Source organism: Triturus cristatus, chromosome 2_1 (assembly GCF_964204655.1).
Source record: "Triturus cristatus chromosome 2_1, aTriCri1.1, whole genome shotgun sequence".
Lineage (NCBI taxonomy): Eukaryota > Metazoa > Chordata > Amphibia > Caudata > Salamandridae > Triturus > Triturus cristatus.
The window spans coordinates 630080833-630106073 of NC_140581.1; the positions used below are offsets into that span (position 1 = coordinate 630080833).

The window sequence follows — 25241 nt, forward strand, 5'->3', positions numbered from 1 at the left end:
ATGTGCACTTTGTTTCATCCCATGAGTTTCAATTTACCGCAGTGATAATACTGAGTGGCCTGAATATTGTTGCAGGACCTGCAAAACTAAACAACAAGCAAAGTGTATCACATGTGGGTCATTCTAGCCCAACACCGTTCCACAGCATGGAGAAAACAACACTACAGAGAATAGAGGAACTGCAGCAGATATCAGATAAGGGAAATCAAGCTGTGACAATTCTCCAGGACCTATCATCCGTACTTGATTCAGTTGAACCACTAGTAGTATTGTTGAAGAGGAAGATGGTGCATGGTTTTGGGCTTCATCAATGAACTAAAATAGAATGCGTATTCTGTTCTTCGCCCTCTCTTCCAAGGGCACCAGATACGTTTCAGCCCCTGGGATCACCAATATTCACGTGATTGCGAGGTTTGAATTATATATATGTTTATCAGCAGGGTAGGGTTCCTTTACCATTTGCGGTCACTGGTCGTTCCCCAGAATCCTCAATCGGGTCCATTCCAAATCTGCAAGTTGCTCCGTAGTTTTGCTCAGTCTGCTCAAGTCATGTTGCTTGATACATATTGTCATGGGTACTAGAGATGAGTTTGATATTTGGGATTACAGCAGCAGAGCCTACTATCTTTTTCAGCGTTTTCATTGCACTCTCGCGAGATGCTGTGAGCTCTAGCTTGTTTTAATGAGTGAATGCCAGAATGGACTGGTTATTGTGAATTGCATTGTGCTACATCTTACTAGCTCTACTGAAAGTATGGATTCTCAAAAGGACGAAGACAAATTAAGGCGTTCTATAATATGCAATCAATTGTCATAACTAAAAGTCTAAAATGAAAAAGCCCAAGTCTAATAAAGTCCAGTGGGTCATTTAGCCAAGGAATGGGCCTTTTTTCTGCTTACTTTACAATGGCAAGCCCTCTTCAGTCATATGCATGAGGCTTACATAATCATTAATGTTTCTCCAGTCCACCTATCTCATTCTATTCTGATTCATGATTCTTTGCTCCCCACTGCCCTTGTAGGAAGAACATTCCTGGAGTGGCTACGACTTATACTCTGTTTGGTACCTTACTGAAGTTTAATACCAGCTATAGGTATTCATTTATTTCACAGTGTTTTTGGTACTGCAAACACCACACAGAACTGCGTGAAGTAGATTTCTCTTGGAACAACTGCCAGGCCTTTTACTAAGGAACGGCCACAAGTCTGATCACGTTTTAAGCACCTTGTGGTCTTACCAAGGATGTTGATGTTTGTACCTTAACATGAATGGCAAGGACCCATTGGTGATGCTGTGGTTCCCTTGATGGGAGATTGCTGATAGCTAGCTGGGGCTGGGAGGGACGCAGGGGAATGGGTGCATTGGAGTTGGGGGGGTAGGGGGGGGAGTGTAATTCTATTACAATGGGTACTTTTTAGGTTTGCTCTGCAGTAGAAGAATAATTGTGGCTGCAACTATATCAGGTTATCGGGTATTACATTTGTTAACTGTGCTGGCAGAGATGATTGGATTCCTGTTTTGAGTGCCTGGTTCAAACACTACAAATATCCAGAATCGAGGAATGTACACCCCTGGGTTACAGGAAAGACTGAGAACCAAAAGCATTCCAAGGCAAAAATGTTCAAACCAGTACATCCTCTGTGTGCCTGGCCAGCAGCGTAACGGAGGCACCTGAAGACCCCGCGGTGCGGGGGGCACCCAAGGTTTCTTGTTTTGCAGGGGGGCCCCCTCATCCTCTAAGCTGTGCCATTGAATGCCTTGCAGAATGCGTGCAGTGGCATGGAATAAGAAATAGTTAAACGCTCAGGTACGCCACTCTGCTTTGCCCCTGCAGCTTTTTTTTTGGGGGGGGGCAACAATTCAGGGGGCGCAAATTGAACCAAGATCAATTAATGTCTGTGTGATCTGAGTGATGCCGGGGTCTCTCATCACATTCTGCAGGAGGGCCCCATCACTTTACATTACGATACTGCCTCTTGCTCATATCCATCCATTCTCTCGTCTCTATATGTTCTCCTCTGTCTGACCTCCCTGTCTCTCCATACTTTGTCTCCATTTTGTTTACCTCTCTTTTCCTCACCTCTGTCTCTCTCCCTCCCCTTTTGCGCCTGCTGTGTTTCTGCAGTTCACTCCATCTGATTCAACTACTCAAATACACGGGGAGGAGTTTGTTTAGGCCAGGACAGTCAGTACACAGCAGGGAAATCAATGCCAACAGTGGCCTGAAAGAGGGTTGCGTCATTGTTCCTCCTCTCTTCAATTTATATTTAGTGGATTTACCACCGACTTTTTGCCCGTGGTGAACTTCTTTCCTCTCTAAAACTGAATCCTCAATAGCATTATTGATGGATCTGATGATTTGATGATCCTAGACAAGGCATTAATCAGACGCCAATGTAATTCCTTTACAACATGTAATCAAATAAATTTCCTAATTGTTCATCCGAGTAAAACCATAATTGTTTCATTAGGCAGAAAGAAGTACAATTAATGGAAAAATAAGAGGTGGTTAATGATGATCCTTATGTAGGTGAATAGGGTGTTCACTGACACTTTAAGTTTGACGCCTCCGGTGTGTAGTGCGAAAGTCAAAGCAGCAACAGTCTATATGGGTTTGACAAATTATACGAGACAATACTGCGGGCTTTTGGCATTGCCCTCACTGCTCCCTTGTTGTGCCAAGGTTTCTTCTTTTGTGTCTGCTTCCACAGTCTACCACGGAAAAGCCTTCCTATGGCTGAATTGTATCGAGGAGACGTTGTTAGGTCGATTGGTCCACTTAAGGCGGGCGGTCCGCATGCACTCCTGAGACAGGAGTTATGATTCAGGAGCAGTGGGACACTTGCTGCTCAATCTTCCCTTTTGTGTCACCTTTGCTGGGAATAAAAGCTCCAGAATCTTTATTAAGCTCCTTTTGAGGTGGAGTGTTAAGAGTTAAAGGCTTATCCCACTCGATCAACAATTTTATCAGCATGCAGAGTGTGTAATGGATAAGTATCATCTCAAAGAAAGTTGGAATGATTGCCTCATCACCACGCATGCTTGAAGAGGTGCAATTAAAAAAAATATTAAGCCGGTATGTTTTTTTTCAGAAGGCTGTAAACGGTTAGATGAATTTTCGCAATATTGTGCGATTGTGTGTAGGTCTTTCAGAGCAATATGGTGGCTTCTTTAGGGTCGCAGGTTCGACCAAATTTTATGAAGTTTGGATTTCAGCATATTCATCTACATCAGTGATAGAATAGATTCCTGCAAGCTATATAATCCGGTCCTGAATCTCGTAATCATAAGATCTGTATCCGGCCTCTCCTATCTGATTTAAGACGACGCTAATTAATCACAGACTCGGTGGCAGATCCTACTTGGGCTGAAGCCGATGTGATAGCGGTTTATCATGCAGGCCCCTTAATCAACCTGTTTTCTATTATTTGTTTCATGAAATGGCAACAGACCAGGGTGGTAGTTCGAGCATAGTCGAATGCGAATATATGTCACAAATCTGTGGACCAATATGAATACAGTAGCTTAATGAAATGGATAAACCTCTGTATTATATAAATTATTTAGGTCACGCGTCCGTAATTAATTTTTTTGCATGCTTTAATGCTTTGTCAGTACTGTAGGTTTGTTCTTTTTATAACGTAGGAATGTATTATAGTGCACGGCATTGCTGAAGATGATAAACAAGAATATTTAGTTTCTGTTTTCAGGAACGACCTAGCAATGCTTTGTTTATTTTAACATTTTATTCTGGTACTCATTACGCCATGGGTACAGCCACGGCCTAAGCAGGTAAGGGCGGTGGAGCCCGGTGGTGGTGGTGGGGGGGGGGGGGGGGGGGGAGGTGGTTTCGACAGACGACAAGGATTGAAAATGTATTCATTATTTATTTTTCCATCATCATCTGTCGGAACCCACCCCACCCCACCCGGTCCCAACGCTCTTACCTGCACGGGCTGCAGCTGCATGGGTATGGAAGTTGGCTTTCCCCTCTGAAGTAGTATGGACCACACTGTAGGACTTTGGAAGAAAAGCCTGCTGTGGCTGATACCTGAGGAAAAGTGGTTGCGCCACCTATGACACTTGCAGAAATGAATGCCTAACTCAGTTACTTTGGACTACTGTCTTGGGGAGATGGTAGCCCTACTGCCAGCTGTGAGTCTGGTCCCAGAGGTCCCACCTCGATAAAAAGAACAATTTGACAGATTCTCACCTCAATCCCTCTGATAGAGAGAGAGAGACTCCTGCTTTAAGTGCCAATAATCGTTGAGCAGGCGAGAGCTCAAAACGTCTTGTAGAGCAGACCAATCCAGACACAAAGACTGTCCGCAGGGCTTTACCTTCCTCGGTTCCACATCTTATTCGCTTCCTGCGCGAATATCTTATCATGCTGTGGCTCTTGTCTTGCTTACAATGTTGGCTACTTTGGAAAATTGACAATCATTTTAAGACTCTACTGTTTCCCCTGCCATGGTGGTGCCTCTGTCTCTCCAAATAAACTGTAGCTCACCCCCCCATTAAGGCAGCTTGAACCTGATATGCATACCTGAGCACAGGACAGAGTACTAACCATCGAAAGGCCGTAACTGCACATGAGAACTGCTGCAGAACAGGTTGAGCATTGTATTCAAACATGACATGCAGCACAAAAATTGGCCAGAAGAGCCTCTGTTGATTCTCCCCGCTGTTGACATTTCAGAATAGTGTGGAGCGTAGTGGTTCTGCATTAACGAAAGTCAATATCTCTCTGCACCATGGAACTGTGTTTGGCTGCTAACTGTTGCACAGCTACTAACGCAGTGAACATAAAAGAATAAAAGTCTTGTTATTTTTACTATAAAAATAGAATGGACAAGACAATCTAACTCATGTGTTTTATGTAATTGCGGTGTCTAAGTTTCCACCCCACACAAACCTTAAAGAGTAATCCTTGACTGTTGGACATAACTCACCAAGAGCTGAAGTCTAAAAATGAGCTATACGGCAATTCAGTGAGGTTTCAGTGGTATCTGGTGTCTGCTGGTCAGGGACAACGGGCAATAGCTGGCCGAGTACCATCTGTCACGGAGAACTGGCCTGACAAAAATGAATGAGTAAACAGTATGCCATTGCAGCATATCTGAAAAATTGTGACCAGGATGGAGCTCAGTTATCATACTTGCTCTTTTGAGGGAGGTCCACCAGAATGAATTGTGTTCACTTGACTTGGATAAATCTAAAAAAATTTGCCTCTCGCTGTCTCCTATCTCAAGTGTTAATGTCGGACTCGTACATCAAGTGACATTGAAATCATCATCCTAGTTTGATAACATCTAAAGTTCTTAGTGTTTCAAGTGACCGCTCCATTACTATTGACTTTGAATGGAACCTCAAGACCTAGAAAACAGTGCTGGACTAAATAGAGTTGTTACTATTGTAAATTCACAAATCTAACATGACCTCTTTAAGATTTAGCACAAAATAACCTTCCAGTATTTATTTTACTCAGTTCGGCTCAGATAAATGGATCTTTTTGTTTTTATGGCTGTTCATGTAAAATCCTCTTTAATGACAACTTAATACTTTGGCTTATTAAGGCTACGTTTTTACTCTCATTAAACCAATTTGCATTTGCTGTCTTGAGGAGTTATACACCATTTTACCCAGTGCAACACTAAATAAACATGTTCATTCACCTATCCGCGTGCTCTCCAAATGTTGTCCCATTCTTGAAATGCTTCACACATGTTCGATGATGAGTACTAAATTCAGACACGGTTGTTACTTCTCCCGCCTCCACCACAGCATTGTCTAGGGCGCTGATTATCAAGCTTAGGTGACCGTTGTATGTGTGTGTATTAAACAATATTTCATAACCTAAACCTAGATGCGGGGAAATAGTGCTGTACATAGTACTAAGAAGACACAGGAAAGATATCTGAAGATGGAAGGGAGGGATTCAAGAGCACATGCGTAGGGGGGGATCAGTGATTCAAGGAGGTGCAGTGGTCAATGAAAGAGGTGGGTCTTTAGCTTTTCATCTGCTTCATGTCCGCATTGACTGTTAATGCCAGTTGCTCTTAGCACCTCAGCTTTGTGCTGATACGGTGAGTTGCTTAACTATGGAAACCCCCACTGGACAAGTCCTGAGTCGTGTGCATCTCCCAGGACAGTCATCACCCTGGTACTGAGTAACAATTATCATATACAACTATTGTCATCTAGTGCACATTTGATAAAAGTGCTACTTCAGCACGAAATTGACCTTAATATGTTATTGTAACAGTTGCACCAACATCAGCCTAGCTGTTCTGTTATTTGTGGATTGTGGGACCTAATTAATATGTTTCTGCTGACAGAAGGCAACGTGCTGTCGAGCACATTCTGCTTTTTCTGTGGAGGGCTTCTTGAATCTGCTGCTATGAGCTGGAAAAGCTTCCTGAGGAGCCCTGTGTTAACAGTAGCCGCAGGAGAAGTGAGACTACTGCATCTTTGTTAATAGATTCATAAGATCAGTTCTCAATGCATTTTATTTTTTTCCTCTGTATATAAAACACCTGTGCATGGATGTCATTTTTCGGGACTTGGTCGTGCTCACCCTCTACTGCAATATGTACGCAAATGTTTGAAGAACACTGTCTAGCCCCCTTTTGCCAAGACTTGCAGGAATTGCAAAAAGTGGGCCATATTGAATTAGACATGTGATATTTGGGGCACCTACTGCCGTAGTGGTAGTTCAGTTCACCACTGAAAAACTGTTTCTACCGGATCCAGTGGTGCATTTCAGTCCTCTGATATTAAACTTCATACGGCCAGTGAAACAAACAGTGGAATATTTACTATTTAGATCCAACACTAGAGAAATCCATGGGCACCAGTAGAAGCCAACGAAACAAGGAAATATAACTGGAATTTTCTTGGATAAGGTCAACAATAGGGTTCTAACGACCCGGTTTCGGGGTTTTAAAAGTACTGCAGTAGCAAACTGAAACAGACTGCTTTTGCCACTTTTTCTGTAATACTTTTAAGCGGTAATGCATGTTCGAGGCATATGAGCTGCAGACCGTACACTGTGCATTAGATCGCCATCTGGTGTTCACTGAATACTCTCCAGGCTCAAAGAATGGATGTATGGATGGATTAGCGCACAGGAGGACAAAGGCTGCTATAAATAAGTAGGTGAACTGACTGCCGGTATTGATTAAATTACAGAATTGACCTCAAGAAATAATGCAAATATGGGTGCTGTGTATAGATAAAGATCCTGAAATAGGTCCTGAACGTAATCATAGATCAGAAAATGGATTGACCAGAAAAATCCTCAGCTGAAAGAGGAAAAAGGATAATGTGTAGAGGAAAAAAGGCATACGGTGACAAAGATGTAGGTTTTAGCAACACAAGAGATTGTATGTAAATATTACCTAAACACTTACTTGACAACACCTACTCATCCAAACGAATGCTTTGCCCGGACAAAATAAAAAATGACTACATAAAGTACCACCTGAATGGCAATAATACGCAAAGACCGTGAGAACGGTAAAATGCAAATTGCACTAAAAGCATGCTTACCAGACCTTCCCATCCAGAAACAAATAGACTTAAAGCAAATTACCCTTGGAAATTAAGCACTCAAATGGAAATTGGTGTTTATTCTGACTAATAGAATGCATTTGCATACAATTGAATAGAGTCAATTAACAAGAAAACAGCATCACAATGGAAACAGCTGTAACATAACAGTTGGAGCACCATAATATAGCGTCTTCCACTGCCATGAACACCCACACTCACAAACCTATAAAAAGTTCCAATGGCTACAGTCCCAATCTGCAAACTTAACGGAGCGAAAACTGCATATCGTAGGCAACACCTTGCACACACCCTCATGCAAGACATTCAGAGGAGGAGAGCTCAGTGGAAGTGTACAACAAAACAGAACATTTTGACCACTAATGGATGCTTATGCTTCAAAAGACTTCCTCAAGTAGCCTAATAAATGACGACATCCCATGACAGCAAGAACAAAACTGCTATAAGCACCACAATACTATGGAAGAGTTGCAGAAGAAGTGAGTGGTGGTCAGTTATGAGTGATTTGTGGACTTGACTCATGTGGATTCTTGACTAGCCTCATCTTAAGTTTGCCAGCAGCAGTGCTGGTGTATATATGTGTTGGGTTGTGCTTCGAGTTTGCGAGTTTTATTGCCATATCAGGCTATTCTGCCCCATGGCTTCCACATCATCTATGGACCTAGTGGAAGGTGACTGTTGTGGATCGGAGCTACTCCTTACACATCAGTAGTGAGCATGATGATTGACAGCTACATGGCAAAAGTGGCTTGCCTATCAATCAATCAATCAGCATTGGTAGAGCGTGGCATTGTCACCCCTGGGGGTATATGGGGGCTAAGGTGCGAGGTCTCCATCGAAAAGAGGGAAGAAACAAGCAGAAAAAAGTAACAGAGGACAGGAAAACTAGTGCACAAAAAAGGCAAAAGAGGGCAGAAAAATGAGCAGAAAAGGCAAAATAGATGGCAGAAAAACGGGCAGAAAGGCAAAGAGCAGAAGAGGGAAAATCAAAGGACCGGAAAACGAGCAAAAAAGTCAAAATGGAGGGCAGAAAAACAAGAAGAAAAGGCAAAACGTTAGGGCAGAAAAGGCAAAACCGGGTTGAAAAACAAGCCAAAAAGGCAAAACAGAGGGCAGAAAAATGAGCAGAAAGGCAAAACAGAGCAAGAAATTAGCAGAGAAGACACGAACAGAGGGCAGCAGGTAGACAGGTAGCAGAGAGTAGCAGACTGTGGACAAGCTGGGCAGGAGAACTGTCACAGGGGGAGCTGGGACGATGCACTGCTGTGTCAATGTGAATTGGAACAGTTTTGTTGTAAGTTTTCAGTCGAAATTTGTTGCAGGTGTTGGTTACATTGACTCTGCTAGCTTGCAGTCTTTTTCCATTTTAGTCTGTACATGCTTTTCATGCTGCTTCGTGGCTTGCGTTTTCCCTGTTACGTCAATATTCTCCAGTATGTCTGGCCTGGGAATTTCTATGTCTCTCCTCATAGTTTTGTTTATGTGATGTGGGAAGGCAATATATATAATGTTCTGAATAAATGTAATCTCAGCTGCCAACACGCTTGGTGTCATTGGTTGGGATGTGTGTGCATTCCCAGAACATGTTTTAAGGTGTAGAGGGTGTGTTAGGTAAGTGTTGATTGTTCCACTGTTAATGTCTGAATGCATTGTTTGGTGCATGCTCCTTTTACTTTGCTTTGCTCATTGTATTTCATAGCTATAGTTTATTGGGTATTAGATTTTGTCTTGGCAGTATGCTGATGACCATTTGTAGTGATGTGTAGAATGTTGTGTGTTTCAGTAAAATATTCACTGGTATGTATTTGTAGGAGTACTCTTAATAAGTAATTCCGGGGTGTTTGTTTTAAGTGTTGTGTAGGTCTGCTTTTTACATGCACTGTGCCAACTGGAATTTTGGTCAGTTGACACAGCTGTTGTACTTCTCTTTTGTAATACGAACAATACGTTTTTTTCCAACTGTGACTTTGCATCTGACATGTTTCAATACCTTGATCAACAGAGCTTTTGTATCGCCATCAAATAGGCAGGGCCACTGGAATTATGCGAATCTGCAGCTGCAGCGTTTTCCGCGTAATCATGGATTCACCACAAAAGCCACACAGTCGGACATTTGCTGCTTAATTTGCAGATGTTACTAAAAAGGTTTTTCTAGCTCAAACAGATCAACAATTACTAAATAAAGAGGGCCTAATGTAGTCTCAAACAGTGACATATCATTTGAAAATATTAATTAACTTTCAGTTGCTATTTGCTGTATTCAAATATTAAAATAGTACTAAGGAGGTGAAACTTTTCTCAGAAAGTGTTAATAGTTCTTACAATGACAAAATAACACTGCTACAGATTTTGTTGCAAAACCACAAAAAGCCTTTTCTTCTAGCATTATTTTGTCAACCCTGCTGCATAATTTATTCCTCCAGCATTGTATCTGTCAACACTCACTTCCCAAAAGAATGCATATTCTCCACGAGGGGTGGAGTCAACCTGGAAGAGACAAAAGGAATGAGATAAAAGATTGGGACAGGAATTGAGACACATGCAGACAAAGAAGGTGGGGCTGACGAGTAGGCCTCAGCTCTTTGAGAAAGTCAGCAGAGAGTGACATATAACGGAAGCGAAAATGGGAGGAACGTTGAATGATGAAGAACACCCATCTCACGAGAGCAAAGAAGGAGACAGATTCGAGCCTGGAAGGAGTGGAAAATCAAGAAATCAGCAGTAGGGATTCGAAATACACTAACAGGTGGTTTCTTGAGTACCCTGAGAATCCAGGACGACATTAGCTTTCAGTTCATGGTCTGAGGGTGGTCCACCCCAGGCGTGCGACAGGAGAAAACTGGATGGGAGGTGACTATGTTTGTGTTTATATAGCACTCGATTGCTGTGGCGTCTTGGCACTTTGGTGAGTGAACAAGAACAACACGCAGTATTGACCGGAAAACCAATGTGGAGGTAAACAGCCATGTTTTCAGGCTCTTCCTGAAAAGCTGGAAATTAGGTTAAAGCTTTATGGCCAGCGGCATTTTGTTCCAAAGCTTGGCCGCACATTGTGATATAGCCCTACCCCTTCATCTTGCCCGTCTGGTCTTTGTGGTCTTAATAAGACCCAGGCAAGCAGATCTAGGTTTAAGAAAGGGGATTAGAGGAAAGTTAATGTAAAACATCGGGTTGTTGGTAGATGGGCTGTGAGCCCTGGTCAAGCAGCAACCACAGTGCTTGTCAAGGTAAAGTCACAAGAAAACCCTAAATTAATGTGTGCGCAACCCTCTGGTAGTTTGGCACAGAGCAGTCAGGCTTAACTTGGAGGCAATGTGGAAAATATTTGTGCAACACTTCAAATGGTAAGACAGTGAAGACACACCACAAAAGGCTCCCACTAGAGCAAAATGTAATAAATAAAACAAGACCAAAACGACAAACATCCAATCAGCAGAACCAGAGTTATTAATTTTTAAAGATTTAAATGTAAAAAGCACCAGAGTACAAAGTGCCAACCGCAACTATTTGGTTGTGTTGGACCGGGAGAAAGTCTCAAGTTCAGGTGAACAGATTTGGACCATTTAGTCCCACTGGGCATCGCGGGCATTTGTTTCTGTAGTGCAAAGATACTGTTGACGTCCCGAACGGCCGGGCCTGAGCGGTTGCTGCTGTAGCATGAAGGGTCAGGCTGGCGGAACTTCACATTGCCAAACTGTGTGAGTGACAAGAATTTGGTACCAGCGGGCCCGTTTGCAGTTGCGTAGAGGCCAAAAACTTGAATTCAGACTCTCTAACGCCACATCAAGGGCCCAGGGATTGCTCCATCTGGATCTGTGTGCTGGCGCAAGTGGTTGGGAGCCTGTTATGTGCCTGTGCTCAGAACAGGAGACCAGCAGACTAGCCCTTGGAGTTACTCTGGGTGTCCTGGGTTCAAGAGGTGCAGGTCGAGTTCTTCTTACACAGGCAGCAGATCCTTCAGAGCAGCGGTCCAGGAGAGTGGCAGTTCTTTCAGCAGCACAGCAGTCCTTCCTGGCTGAGTATTCACAGGTCCAGAAGTGTACTGAAGAGTTAGTGTCTGAAGTGCAATATGCCCTTCCTCTGGAAGGTGGGTGAAGCTTCTAGAAATTATTTGAAGTCTCCAGGCATCTTGCCTTCCCTGTCCTGACTTCAGACTAACTACAGATGGCATGCCACCCTTTGTGTGTATGCAGGACACAGCCTATTCAAGTGTAAGTGGTGCTATGCCCAGCTCCTCCCTCCAATCCTGCCAGTGATGGCCCATCCTAGCAGACCTAAGCTCCCTATTTTATTTGGCTGTCTAAGAGGAATACACAAAGCCCAACTGTCAGCTACACCCAGTTGTGTGACTCAAAGGCCGGCTATAGGCACTAAATGGCTAATGCATGAAAATATCAACTTTCTAAAAGCAGCATTTTCAAAATTGTAATTAAAAATCCGACTTCACTTCACCATGTGTTATGATTTCTCATTATAATTACAAAGACACCAAACATGAAGAGCTTACCTGTTCCCATTTGGAAATTACAGCTTATTAAATGTAAGAAGGTAACTCCAATGTTATCCTATGCAAGAGTTACGTCTTGCAGTAGTAAAAAAACAAACGTTTTTCATCACCAGGACATGTAAATCATAAAAGTACATATCCACGACCTACCCTAGGGTGACTTGTATTAGAAAGGTTTGGGCCTGGCAAATGTATACTGGAGCTACCTAAGGGTGTGGCACGATCAATGATGTAAGCCCACTAGTAGCATTTAATTTGCAGACTGTGGGCATATGCAGTGCCTAGGGACTTACAAGTAAATCAAATATGCCGATTGGGTGTAAGCCAATTCTAACATGTTTTAAGGAGAGAGCACAAGCACTTTAGCAAATGTTAGAAGTGGTAAAGCGCACAGGGTCCTAAGGCCAGCAAAAACAAATTCATCAAAAGGTGGAGGGTAAAGGCAAAGGTTTTGGGGGTGAGCCTACAGAGAGGGCCAGGTCAACCAATTAACTTGACAACAGCATCTGAATTTCTGATAAAGAAAGAGAGGGAAACAGAAGGCAAAACGGAGGAAAAATTAGGAAAAGAAAACACCCAAAATAAAGCAAATAAAAACTGAGAGTGGCCCCCTCCCTGAGCCTCTTCAAGGTCCGGGGACCACACACCCCAAGGGCCGAATTGAATAATAATGAAAGGGCGCGTTCTTCCCCTCTGCCCCAGACTCGATGAGGTCTTGGGGACCCTATCCCCCAAGGCTGTGGTTTCCTATATAGGGGGAGGGGGGTCCCGCAGGCCCCCTCCCCAACCCAAGATTGGCCCTGGGAGCCCCCACCCCCAGTGTCCAATACTTTGCAGTGTCCCGGGCACCCCATCTCCTGGGACACTGTAGTTTCCTGCCAGAGAGAGTGCGTGTATACCCTGCCTGCACAGGGTACAGTATTCGCAACACAGCTATAGCTTTTAAAATTATTAAAATTATATATGCATACAAGAAATGTAGAATAGATGGAATGATGAAAAACATAACAAACAAAAAGGTTCTAGCACCTTCTGGGGCCAATATATGACCTCAAACTGAAGGCTATCCTTGGAAACTTTCAGGCCTCACCCTTCTCTAATGCCAAAACGGAACCAAAAGAGATACCTTCTCTCTCCACTTAATGAGGCCACGGGATCCAGATGTTCCTTGCAAAGGATGATACCACGCACAGCTTAAGGAGAGTCAAGTTACTGCTCATGCTGATTTGCAAATGTAGTGTGACTACAGGAATAGTGCTAGTGTTGGAATGGTTTACACCTACAGAAAATCTCCTGGGAGCAATGGGACTCACTCCCAGCCCTGCGGCGGTCCTAGACCTGGAACAGGTTATCCAGGAAAAAAGACAGGCCCACTAGTCTGTAGTAGCAATAAGTGATGCCCGACCAGACACCAGCCACGATGAAAGATCTGTGCAGTCTTCAAGCGAAGATGGTTCCTCCACTGTTTGGCCTGCAGACTCTGAAGTCTTGGCACCATCAGAGGTCACTCCACAGACAGCCGATGACATTATTTTAACTACCCCTACTCGCTTAATCTGGCCAACACGAAATTGAACATTGGCCTAATTAAACTAGTCACAAAGGCACATAAACTGTTGCTAACCACTGGTGCCCTAAACTAACTTTCACTATGGCAGTGTGAAATCCCACCATCGGGTTTAGTAACTGCTATTGACTAACAATAATTTGCAGACTTTTAAACCCTTCTCCGAACTAAACACGGTTTGCCATGACGCCCGCAGAGTTTAAAGTAAAATGTTAATTTTGTTTTCATCTGTTATTTTATATAGTGTTTTCTCTTAATTTTATGTCATGCAGCAAGACTTTTTAAATTGTAAGGGTTTTAACTATCCAACAATAAAGTTTATATATATACCCCTACTCGCACATGCCACTCTCATAGCTTCCAATTTTTGTCTGATGACAAGATATTACATAATGTTGTTGCTGGCTGTTATTTCACTCTTCAACAATCAATTCCTACTGTATTACGAGTTCTACCGACACACGCATGCACTGCACGCGATCACCCTTTAACACATCTCACACCGGCTGGTAGTACGCATATGCCTCCCCTATTTGGGGTACACCACCGTTGGCCGCTGCACCTCCCAACGGTAAAACCCTCGGTTTCAGGATTTACTACTGTATCTTGCATAAGTGTTTCAACAAGTTTGGGTGGAAAACCTGCTGTTTGTCTGCCCTGCTAGTATTAAACGGTTACATCTTATTCCCCCCCCCCCACCACTTGGCATTACCTTGTGGAAATGTGGATTTTCCTGGTCAGTTATGTCCCCTATCTTGGACCCCAACGGTTCTATATGCATGTTACAAGTACATGTATGTTCCCTCCAGTTCCAGTTTCTAAGACGCAAACCTATGTGTGTCTACCGTCAACATGTTCTCTGTCAGATCCGCCATCAAAGGGCTGGATATTCGATTCATAAGTATAAAAGGCCACCGACTTTATATGGCTAAATTACTCCATTTTTATGATTCAGGCAAGTAGGCCCGATTCTGTCCTCAAAGCCTTTCCCTGCTCTCTGTCTCTGACAGCTTCAGCTTGAGCTCGCATCTGTATCCATGAACTTTGTCCTACTCCCTGTGCAGCTAACGGTGCCTGCCTCGGCCAGTTTTCGCATGCCTGCCAAGAAGCTGTATTTCACCTTCGAATTATCTATTTTGCTCTCCAGCCGATGCATTCCTGTCTAGTGATTTAGGTAAACATTTCCTTTAGCTCACAAGCAAAGGACTCAGCCTTTCCGTCCTCCTGCAAGTGATTCATAGCCCTGCTGCCATGGAAAGTTTTCTGCCCCTCGCATCTCATATAGACACTTAGACGCTTGTACACGCACACACAGTTAGTATAGAATAGATTCTGTCCGAGAGTCCTTCCTTGTGGATAACATAGTTCTCCAAACATAGGATAGTAGATATGATTTGGGATTAGGTTGACTTGACCCCCCAGACTTCTCGTCTCCACATGTAGAGCTAAATGTCAAGTCCCCTTCACCCCCTAGTTGCACGTCAATTACACGTCATGCTGCTGCGCGCGCATCTATGCCAAGTATTATCTTATAGATCCACCTATGTCTGATAATGCAAACCAATCATGTTTCTTTTATTCCTTATTACGCCTAGTTTCGATTACGTACCTGTTTTGTCACTCTTCTTATCAAATGTTACGCCTTCTACATTCGTTTCATTGTAATGCACTTATTATAAAAATACATGTCTGTCAATAAATTATTGTACTTCACTTCCTGAACCCTCGTGGTGACGGAACCTGAAGGCCGCGACTCGAGTCGGCCATTTTGAATGGAATAAAGCCCATTTAGAAAACCTCTTATACCACGGATTCTGCCTCTTGTTATTTTGAGCTATTTTACTTTATTTTAGGATTCCGTATGAAATTCAGTCCGGTATTTTATTTACCACATAATGGCGCCCGAACAGGGACACTTTCTCATCTCACGCGCCGGCGGTGCGTTGCAGGCCCGGTCTCCTGCCACAGCTGGACGGACCATAAACGCGTACCAGCAGGATTTCCTGTAAGCTCCCTCCGGTCAAGCGGGGGCGACTGAGGCTGCGATCAACCCAGACGAGGCGGTGAGAAGTGCGAAGTATCCCGACCAGAGCCTAGCTGAGAGAGCAAGATCCGAGGTATACAGAGGCCCACCAGGTTTTCCGAAATCCCGATGTCCAGAGGGTCCGCTGTCCGCAGTCATCGAGTCCTGTCCATTCTCTGAGGCCTTCCGTTTCAAGGAGCTACTCGGTGAGTACCATCGCCGGGGAGGCGTGTTGACGCGCACATAGGTTGTGCCGGTCAAGACGGATTTGGGTACACAAATCCGGTCTGCACTGTTTAGCAGTGTATATGTACTGTTTAGCAGTATATCAAGTATTCCGAAGTATCCAGTTATTGTCAAGAATTCAGCGTGGTGATTAGTTAGGCAGACTGTCATCATTGTCGATCATTGTTAAAATGTTTAATGTTTAATGTTTAAAGTATTCAGAAATGTCTTGCATATTGTGGTATGAATGACTGTTCATTGTTCACTGTTCATTTATTGTGTTTTTCGTATTAAGTAAATTCAAGAGTAAGTATCAGATCAGTTGTAAATATGCCGCTCTTCTCGAAGTTAAGACAGATTACTACCAGAAAAGGGGTGCTTGAAGAAGCAGTTCCTATTCCTCCTAGGGACACTCCAGGGCATTTTATGTACCATAAACATGGCTTAGATGCCATATTGTTTCTTGATCTATGGGTAGATTATACCAAGGGATTACCGGAAAGTCAAAGGTGGCCCATAGCGGGAACCTGGGATGCAGAGTGCATCATGAAAGTGGAGGAAGAGTTATGGAAAAGAAAGGTCAGACAGTCACAGAAAGACGCTGTTGAGTTATGGCGTAAAGAATCTCATAGACGAACAGAAAAAGCACGTAGACAAGAAGAGAGGAGTAAAGAAAGTTCAAATAAAGTTCAAGAAAATCTATTAATTAAGGAAGGTATCCGAGTGAGATCAGAACAAGTAAATAGACAAAGAAATGCTCTTATGAATGGTATGTATCCCCTACTAGCCGAAGGATTACCTAAGGCTGCTCCAGAGATACCAAAAGACTTGCCGCCCCCATTATTTCCAATTAAGGTACATCCAAAGGGGCTTCCCAGAACCGCAGAAGATGTTTTTCTTTCCTCATATCTAGATGACGCAGCTCCCGAGTATGCTAACGCCGCACCACATAGACCGTCTGGCGGAGGGGTTCAACGTCAGGATCAGGTATCTGTCCCCGTGCAACAGCAAGTTCCGACACAAGCGTCGGCAAGCACATCTGTTTCCGCATCTGTCTCCGCAGTCGACTCTACAGAGGTATCGACACCCATAGTTGCTGTGTCACGTTCAACGAACCCATTCACACCCGACGCCCCAGATAGGGCCACGGGAGGTGCTAGCAGTACTTTTACACCACCTAGAATAAATAAACTTGTCTTTCAAGAGTCAGCACATTCACGTACACCTAAATTCGTAAGTGAACGTACGCTTAAGGAACTCCTTGTAAATTGTAGATATGACCCGGTGGTTGGTAAAGAGGACGAAATGGTCCTGGCATCATTACGTATCAGGCGAGCCGCAGAGTATTTAGCGAGGTTACCAGGGATGACTACGCATCTAGACAACATATACCATTTTGTTCAAACAGGACGAGATCCAGGATGTATTAACAGAGCTATGGAATTCCAGAAAGTAGAGATACAGGGGGAACTGTTACGTTTCCTCATAAACTGTATGATCAGAAATCAAGATCGTCCGGGGGTAGACCCGAATGCAATGCTTATTCTTACAAGATGGAGTCAGAATATATCAGAAGGGAGACACGATAAGCAAAATTGTATAATAGCCATGTGCCGAAAAATACGTAAAGAAATAGAGCGTATTCATGAAGAAAGATTGGGAACAGACGAGTTTGAGCAAGATGAAGTGTCCGAATCAGGGAATTCCGCAAGACAGTCAGAGACCATAGCCTATGTAGGCAGAGGAAGATCCTGTGATAATGCTAGATGTTTTCCTGATCCAATACATTCTGTATGCCCAAAAAACAGCAGAACGTATCCGACGCCTGTAATAAATCTGAAGTCTCCTGAACATTCGTTTCAAGCCGCAGATAAGATACTACGAGAACGAAGGGGTTACCACCTCCTCGATTCCATGGATGAGCAAGAATTAGCCAGATCAGCCGTTCACTGGATTGACAGTCCTGAAAAATACGGTGATGAGACCGTAGCACACACGTTTCTCAATCTCAGTACAGATGAACAACGCTTAGCTGGAATCTATATGATTCAGCAACTCCTCATATTATATAAGTGCCAACATGCTGACCCTGGTCCTTTACCTGATATATTAACGGAACTACTCACGAACAGATGGAGAGGTTCTAGTAACAAGCTAATTAAAGAGATATTAGTGTCACGTAAACAGTATGTCCTTTTTGTAAGTCCGGATTCTCTCTCGCTGCCCCACAGAGAAAGAACGCCGTACTATATGGATAGACAAAATCCTTTACGAGAAGTGCACCCAATAAAAGGCGAAGACAATGAGTTTCACCGTGTATTTGTTTACACACCCATATCAAAAATGGAATTATTAGAAATGAAGAAAGTAGTACCTAGTCACGACAAGGACCCAGCGGGTTTCCACCGAGAAATTAAAGACATGTTACTGATGGGAGAGTACACCTTTCCTGATATTATGACGATATTAAAGGTGCTTTTGCCTGCTGGCATTTATGAAAAACTGAAAGAAAAAGAGTGGGAAGTAGGAGACCAAAAGATAGACTGGACAGCATTAGCAGAGGAAGAAAGGAGCCGAACTGCAGGTTCGGGGCTCGGGAATAAAGTTAAACTGTTACCAGGTTTACTAGTACAGGTACTGCCACGTTTATTAACTACAAAAAAGGAAGATTGGGGTGCAATCACAGCCTGCAAACAAAAGCAAGATGAAGACACAAGCGATTATTATGCTCGATTTGAAAAATGTTTTGGTATAAATAGTGGTATAAAAGCAAGTAGTGACTCATATCCACATTTATTTGTGACAAAATTGGTGGAAAATGCATTGCCTCCAGTGAAGAATAGAATATTGAAATTCGAGAGTACCTGGCAAAGTAACACTCCGTCGCAAATGCTACAAATGTTACAGTATCATCACAATAGAATTAGGGATGAACAAGAACATGAGCATAGACGCATGAAGGATACAAAAATGAAAATGCTAGTTTCTCAGACAGTACCAGCAGATGGTCACAAAAAGGGTGTGACACATTCTGGTGATTCTGCAGTTCCTGTAAAAGGAACCTGCAATTACTGTAAACAACTAGGCCATTATGTACATGATTGTCCAGTCCTGAAACGTAATATAGCTACAGGTATTGCAAAAGAGAGACCACGATTAGTTAGACAAGATCAGAATGAACAAGGACCTATGCAGCATGGACAGTCCATGCCAGTTCAGCAACAGGCAATGCCAGCCTCACAGCAACCCATACAGTTTGTGCCAGCTGCAACACCGTTGCCTGCTCCTGCCACACAAACAACAACACGACAAATGTATCAGACTGCACAGTATGAATACCCTGAATATCAGCATTACGCATGAACCAGCCTAGAGAGGGAAGTTGACTTACCGCTTATCGAGATTCCTGTAGATCAAGAAGGACCTTATGTACATAGTGAATTATTAGGTCAAGATAGAAAATTTTTACTCGATACAGGGGCAAGTCGAACAACTATAAAACGTAGTGAAGTTCCAGGGGCACCCCTCTCAGGCTCTCAAAATGTTTCCCTTGGTTTTTCAGGAAAACCTATTGTTAATGAAGTATCACAGCCTCTACCACTTACGATAGGACCTTTGACACGAACTACAGATTTATTGCTTACTAAATCATGCCCAGAAAATCTGTTAGGAATTAAAACTCTGAAAGCACTAGGAGCCATAATATGTTGTTCTCCGGAAGGAGTAAGGTTGTTTTTGCGGGATTTTAAAGGTCACTATGTGTCTAGAGACATGGATCCCCGACTACAGACTTTACCAGTACATCTATGGGCACAAGGCCCTACGGATGTTGGCTGCATGAACATTACACCCTATCGAGTTACATTGAAAGCAGGAGTGGTACTACCACGAATGCGACAATACAAGTTACCGCATGATGCTGTAGTGGCTTTGCTGAAAATCATTGATGAGCTGATTGCCCAGGGAGTAGTTGTAGAAACAGACTCCAATGTATGTAATTCACCGATAATTCCGATTCTTAAACGAACTGATCCTACTGCCCCACCAGTATACCGATTGGTTATTGATTTGCGTGAACTAAACAAGTGTATTGTACCACAATTCCCTGTGGTCCCTGATATATCATCATTGTTGACAGCAATTGATTCCGAAGCAACATTCTTTACTGTAATCGATCTCAAGAATGCCTTTTTCAGCGTCCCAATAGATCCGGAAAGCCAATACTTGTTCGGATTCAGTTTAAATGGGCGCAGCTTTAAATTCTCACGCGCTCCCCAAGGATTTACAGAAAGCCCCAGCATCTACAGCCAAGCACTGAAACGAGAACTTGACAGTATCCACATGCCAGTCAATACTGCACTACTTCAATATGTCGATGATCTGCTGATCACCGCGAGAAGCGAGTCAGAATGTGAAAAAGCTTCTCTGACAGTTTTACATTTCCTAGCCGACAAGGGGCACAAGGTGTCCCCTTCTAAGCTGCAATTCTGTGTTCAGCGAGTTATTTATCTTGGTCACTCGCTGTCCAAGGAGGGAAGGCAGCTTACACCAGATCGCATCCAGTTGATTGCTAACATGTCAATACCCCAGACACAAAAGGAGGTGCGAGCTTTCATAGGCCTCACTTCATATTGTAGGCAGTGGATCCCTCAGTACGCATTTCTAGCAAAACCACTCATTCAGTTAACCACACAGGAGGCAGCCACATCGACTGTTCTCCCTTGGACTCAGGAACATACACAAGCTTTTGAAAGCCTAAAGAAAGCTTTATGTCAAGCACCTGTTTTAGCAACACCATGTTATAGCAAACATTTTACACTCTTTGTTACAGAACGCGAAGGTACTGCCTTGTCAGTACTCACTCAGGATCAAGCAGGATCACGCAAGCCATGTGCTTATTTTTCCAGTACATTAGATCCCGTAGCTCAGGCTTTGCCTGCATGCCTGAAATCAGTGGCAGCGACAGCTTTAGCAATCAGACAAAGCGATGCCATAGTATTAGGACACCCATTGACAGTTCAAGTACCACATGCAGTAGAGGTTCTTGTGAACCGAACACAAACACAACACTTGACCATAGCAAGACTTACCGGTTATGAACTAACATTGTTTCAACCACACATAGAGATCCGACGGTGTAATACATTGAATCCTGCTACACTATTACCTGTAATTGGAACAGACCCACTAGCTCATGATTGTGTTGAAATTATTGAAATAAAGACGAAACCTAGACAAGACTTGACAGACGTTCCATTGTTAGATCCAGACCTGACGTTGTATGTAGACGGATCGTGCATGAGAACAAGTACAGGAGATTTAGTGGCCGCGTATGCAGTCACAACAGACACTGAAGTTATTGAGACACATTGTATAGATACTCTGTCAGCCCAAGCAGCAGAACTTATTGCTCTAACGCAAGCCTGTATTCAAGCCACAAATAAGAAAGTTAATGTATACACTGACTCACGTTATGCATTCGGAGTTGTACACGACTTCGGCGTGCTGTGGCGAGAGAGAGGTTATTTAACCTCCCATGGTGCCCACATTCAGCACGGACCCCTCATTCATGCTTTGTTAGACGCAATACATCTACCCACTGCTATATCGATTATGAAATGTAAAGCACACACGAAGGTTACTGATACCATTTCTCAAGGCAATGATTTAGCTGACAAAACAGCTAAACAGACTGCTCAGAATCGCACATTAGACATGACAAAGCCAATAGTTCAGACACCAACACAGTGTATGACAATTAAGGATCCCGCACTTGACGTAATTGACATACAGACACATGCCACAGCAGAAGAAATAAAGAAGTGGACTGAACTAGGAGGGATCCAGACAGATCAAGGATGGATGACGAAGGAGAAATCTGTATGGTTTCTCCCTGATTCCATGGTTCAAGCCATTATAGCTACAGTTCACAGTCCAGCACATTTAGGAGAGAAGGCTATGCTAGACAGCATTCAGCACATTTGGTTCAATAAACATTTACGAGCAGCAGCTAAACAAAAAGTTCGTACCTGTATGATATGTTGTCAGTTTAATCCAGGAAAGAGTGTTCCCGTAGAGCAGGGTGGATTTCAGCCTCCTGACCATCCTTTTGAAGTCCTCCAGATGGATTATATTCAGATGGAACGTTGTCGAGGATTCAAATATGTTCTCGTAGTTGTCTGCGCTCTCTCCCGTTGGACAGAGGCGTATCCCGTATCAGATTACACTGCCTCGACTACTGCCAAGCAGCTAGTTCGAGAATTCTTCCCACGGTACGGTTTACCACGTGTTGTATATTCAGATAACGGTCAGCCTTTCTCATCCGAATTAATGAAACATGTCTCACTCTTGTTGGGATATCAGTGGAAATTCCACTGTGTCCGACATCCCGAGGCAGCAGGTCTCGTGGAACGACATAATCAACTTTTAAAAATCAGATTGTCTAAAATATGTCAGGAAAAGGGTGTGGACTGGATAGTAGCCTTACCAGTTGCGCTATTTTACATGAGGATGGTAGCACACTCTCGAACAGGGCTATCCCCTTATGAGGTGATCTTTGGTAGACCACCGAATATGTGGGGGACGCCTATACCCCGTAAAATAACTGATGTTGACTGTAATATGCTGACAGATTACCTGGCTTCCTTGATGTCTGCACTACAATCTTGTCGTTCACAGGTAGTCGCAGCTTTTCCTGACAACACCGAGGTGAAACCTCATGACGTAATTCCCGGCGATTATGTTCTCGTCAGGAATTTTGATCGGAAAACCCAACTGGAGCCAAGGTGGAGGCTTCCTAAGTTGGTCCTGCTGACGACCAGAACAGCTGTGAAGATCGAAGGAAGAAAAGGATGGGTGCATTCCACCCATATAAAAAAATTTCATGGACTTCCTCCTGACACAAACAGTACTTCCCGTGTGTCTTCCCCCATTGACTCAAAGCTACCTTTGGCTGAGGCCAGTAGCACCGAACTCTATAAACAGAAACTCAGGTCCAGATCTAAACTGTCGGACGATTTGATTGTTTAAGTCCTCTCCAAGGTGAAGCGGTTGAATCTGTCCCGACATGTATCCCTTAGGTCTGAATCATGTAGAGTCCAGAATCATAATGAAACGACATGCTTATTGTAAATCACTGTGTAGCCACTGTATTGTGACTTTATTAATTTTGTTTTTCTTGAGTTTTTTAATAGTTACTGCAAGTATATTGTTGCATATGTATTATCCTGTTTCTAAACGTGCTTTCAATATAACTGATGAACATTCTTTTAGTGACCTACCCCCACATGAGTTGTCCTATAGACTTGCGCTGCGCAATAACACATTCATTAGTATGTTACATCATTCCCATCAGACTAGTAATGCCACCAATTGTTGGGTGTGTGGCCGACTCCCTCCCTATCAGAATACCAAAGGAGTTCTGCCTTTCTTTCCACATCCGTTCACACACAATGGCTCCTGTGGAGCATGGTTTAGTTTATTAAATTCCATAGACCCAGACACAGCAGTTTATCAACAACACTGGATATGGGGAAATCTGAATATAGTTTTATTCAAAGTCTGTCACCCCAATAAGGAGGGTCACCCCAGTAGAACAGGAACTGATTTAGAAAATGAAGTGTATAAATTAGGTAATTTTACGCCTAATCTTATGATTTTGAATGTTAAATCCGAAGTTGAACTAATTCTGCCCACTATGTCTGTATTTCCAGTTAAGGGTGAATTATGTGTGAGAAAAGTTGGTTCCATACATATGGGCCATAGCCAATGCGTTACTATAGTAGAATATAGTGATCAAGGTAAATCTTCATTTAGAGCTTCTCGCCATTCTTACTTCATATGTGGTCAGACGGCATATATGCGTCTGCCTCTAGATTGGGATGGTACCTGTTACATAGCATTCCTTTTGCCACCTGTTTTCCTAGCTCCCCCTGATTATTATCGAAATGTTCATTTAGTACCCAATAGAGAGCGAAGAGATCTCCCAGTTGTCGATTATACTGAGACAGCATGGGACAAATATGTAGATTTCAATAAAGGTATCTTTCCCTATATAGGTACTATATCAAATAGTAAACTGATCCGCAGACTCACCAAGACTCTTGAAGCTGTAGTAAACGAGACTATAGCCGCCCTAGGCAATCTGACAGAGGAACAATCAGTGATGAGAATTGTTGTTCTCCAGAATCGTCTTGTCCTTGACGTCATCCTGGCCGATAGGGGCGGAGCTTGCAGGGTCATCGGATCCAGCTGCTGCATATTCATACCAGAAAATTCGCCATCTGTATATAAAGCTATAACACGCCTTCATAAGATTGTAAGCCAGATACACGAAAATCCAGGCACTTGGACGTGGTCCGGGTGGTTTTGGAGTGTGATATCAGCCTGGGGATGGAGAGTTCTATCCTTCCTAGGTATTGGCCTTCTTATGCTCTTCAGTTGTTGTTTATGCCTACAATGTGGACCAGTGATTTGTGGTCTGTGTGCCACATCATGCATTCCATATCAAAGTTCTCGTTCAAAATGCCGGAAGAAGAAGGAAGAAGAAATGATGCTCCATGAGCAAATCGATGGAATGATGAAGATTGATATCTCTTGAAGGGCAAGAAGGGGACAAGGAGGGAATGTGGAAATGTGGATTTTCCTGGTCAGTTATGTCCCCTATCTTGGACCCCAACGGTTCTATATGCATGTTACAAGTACATGTATGTTCCCTCCAGTTCCAGTTTCTAAGACGCAAACCTATGTGTGTCTACCGTCAACATGTTCTCTGTCAGATCCGCCATCAAAGGGCTGGATATTCGATTCATAAGTATAAAAGGCCACCGACTTTATATGGCTAAATTACTCCATTTTTATGATTCAGGCAAGTAGGCCCGATTCTGTCCTCAAAGCCTTTCCCTGCTCTCTGTCTCTGACAGCTTCAGCTTGAGCTCGCATCTGTATCCATGAACTTTGTCCTACTCCCTGTGCAGCTAACGGTGCCTGCCTCGGCCAGTTTTCGCATGCCTGCCAAGAAGCTGTATTTCACCTTCGAATTATCTATTTTGCTCTCCAGCCGATGCATTCCTGTCTAGTGATTTAGGTAAACATTTCCTTTAGCTCACAAGCAAAGGACTCAGCCTTTCCGTCCTCCTGCAAGTGATTCATAGCCCTGCTGCCATGGAAAGTTTTCTGCCCCTCGCATCTCATATAGACACTTAGACGCTTGTACACGCACACACAGTTAGTATAGAATAGATTCTGTCCGAGAGTCCTTCCTTGTGGATAACATAGTTCTCCAAACATAGGATAGTAGATATGATTTGGGATTAGGTTGACTTGACCCCCCAGACTTCTCGTCTCC

At 43.4% G+C, this 25241-nt stretch overlaps 1 protein-coding gene across 9 annotated transcripts in view; it reads left to right on the forward strand.

Moving 5' to 3' along the window:
* PAM (peptidylglycine alpha-amidating monooxygenase) overlaps positions 1-25241 on the forward strand; it is a 1234044-nt gene that overhangs the window by 877063 nt on the left and 331740 nt on the right. The gene's annotated exons all lie outside the window — the stretch shown is intronic.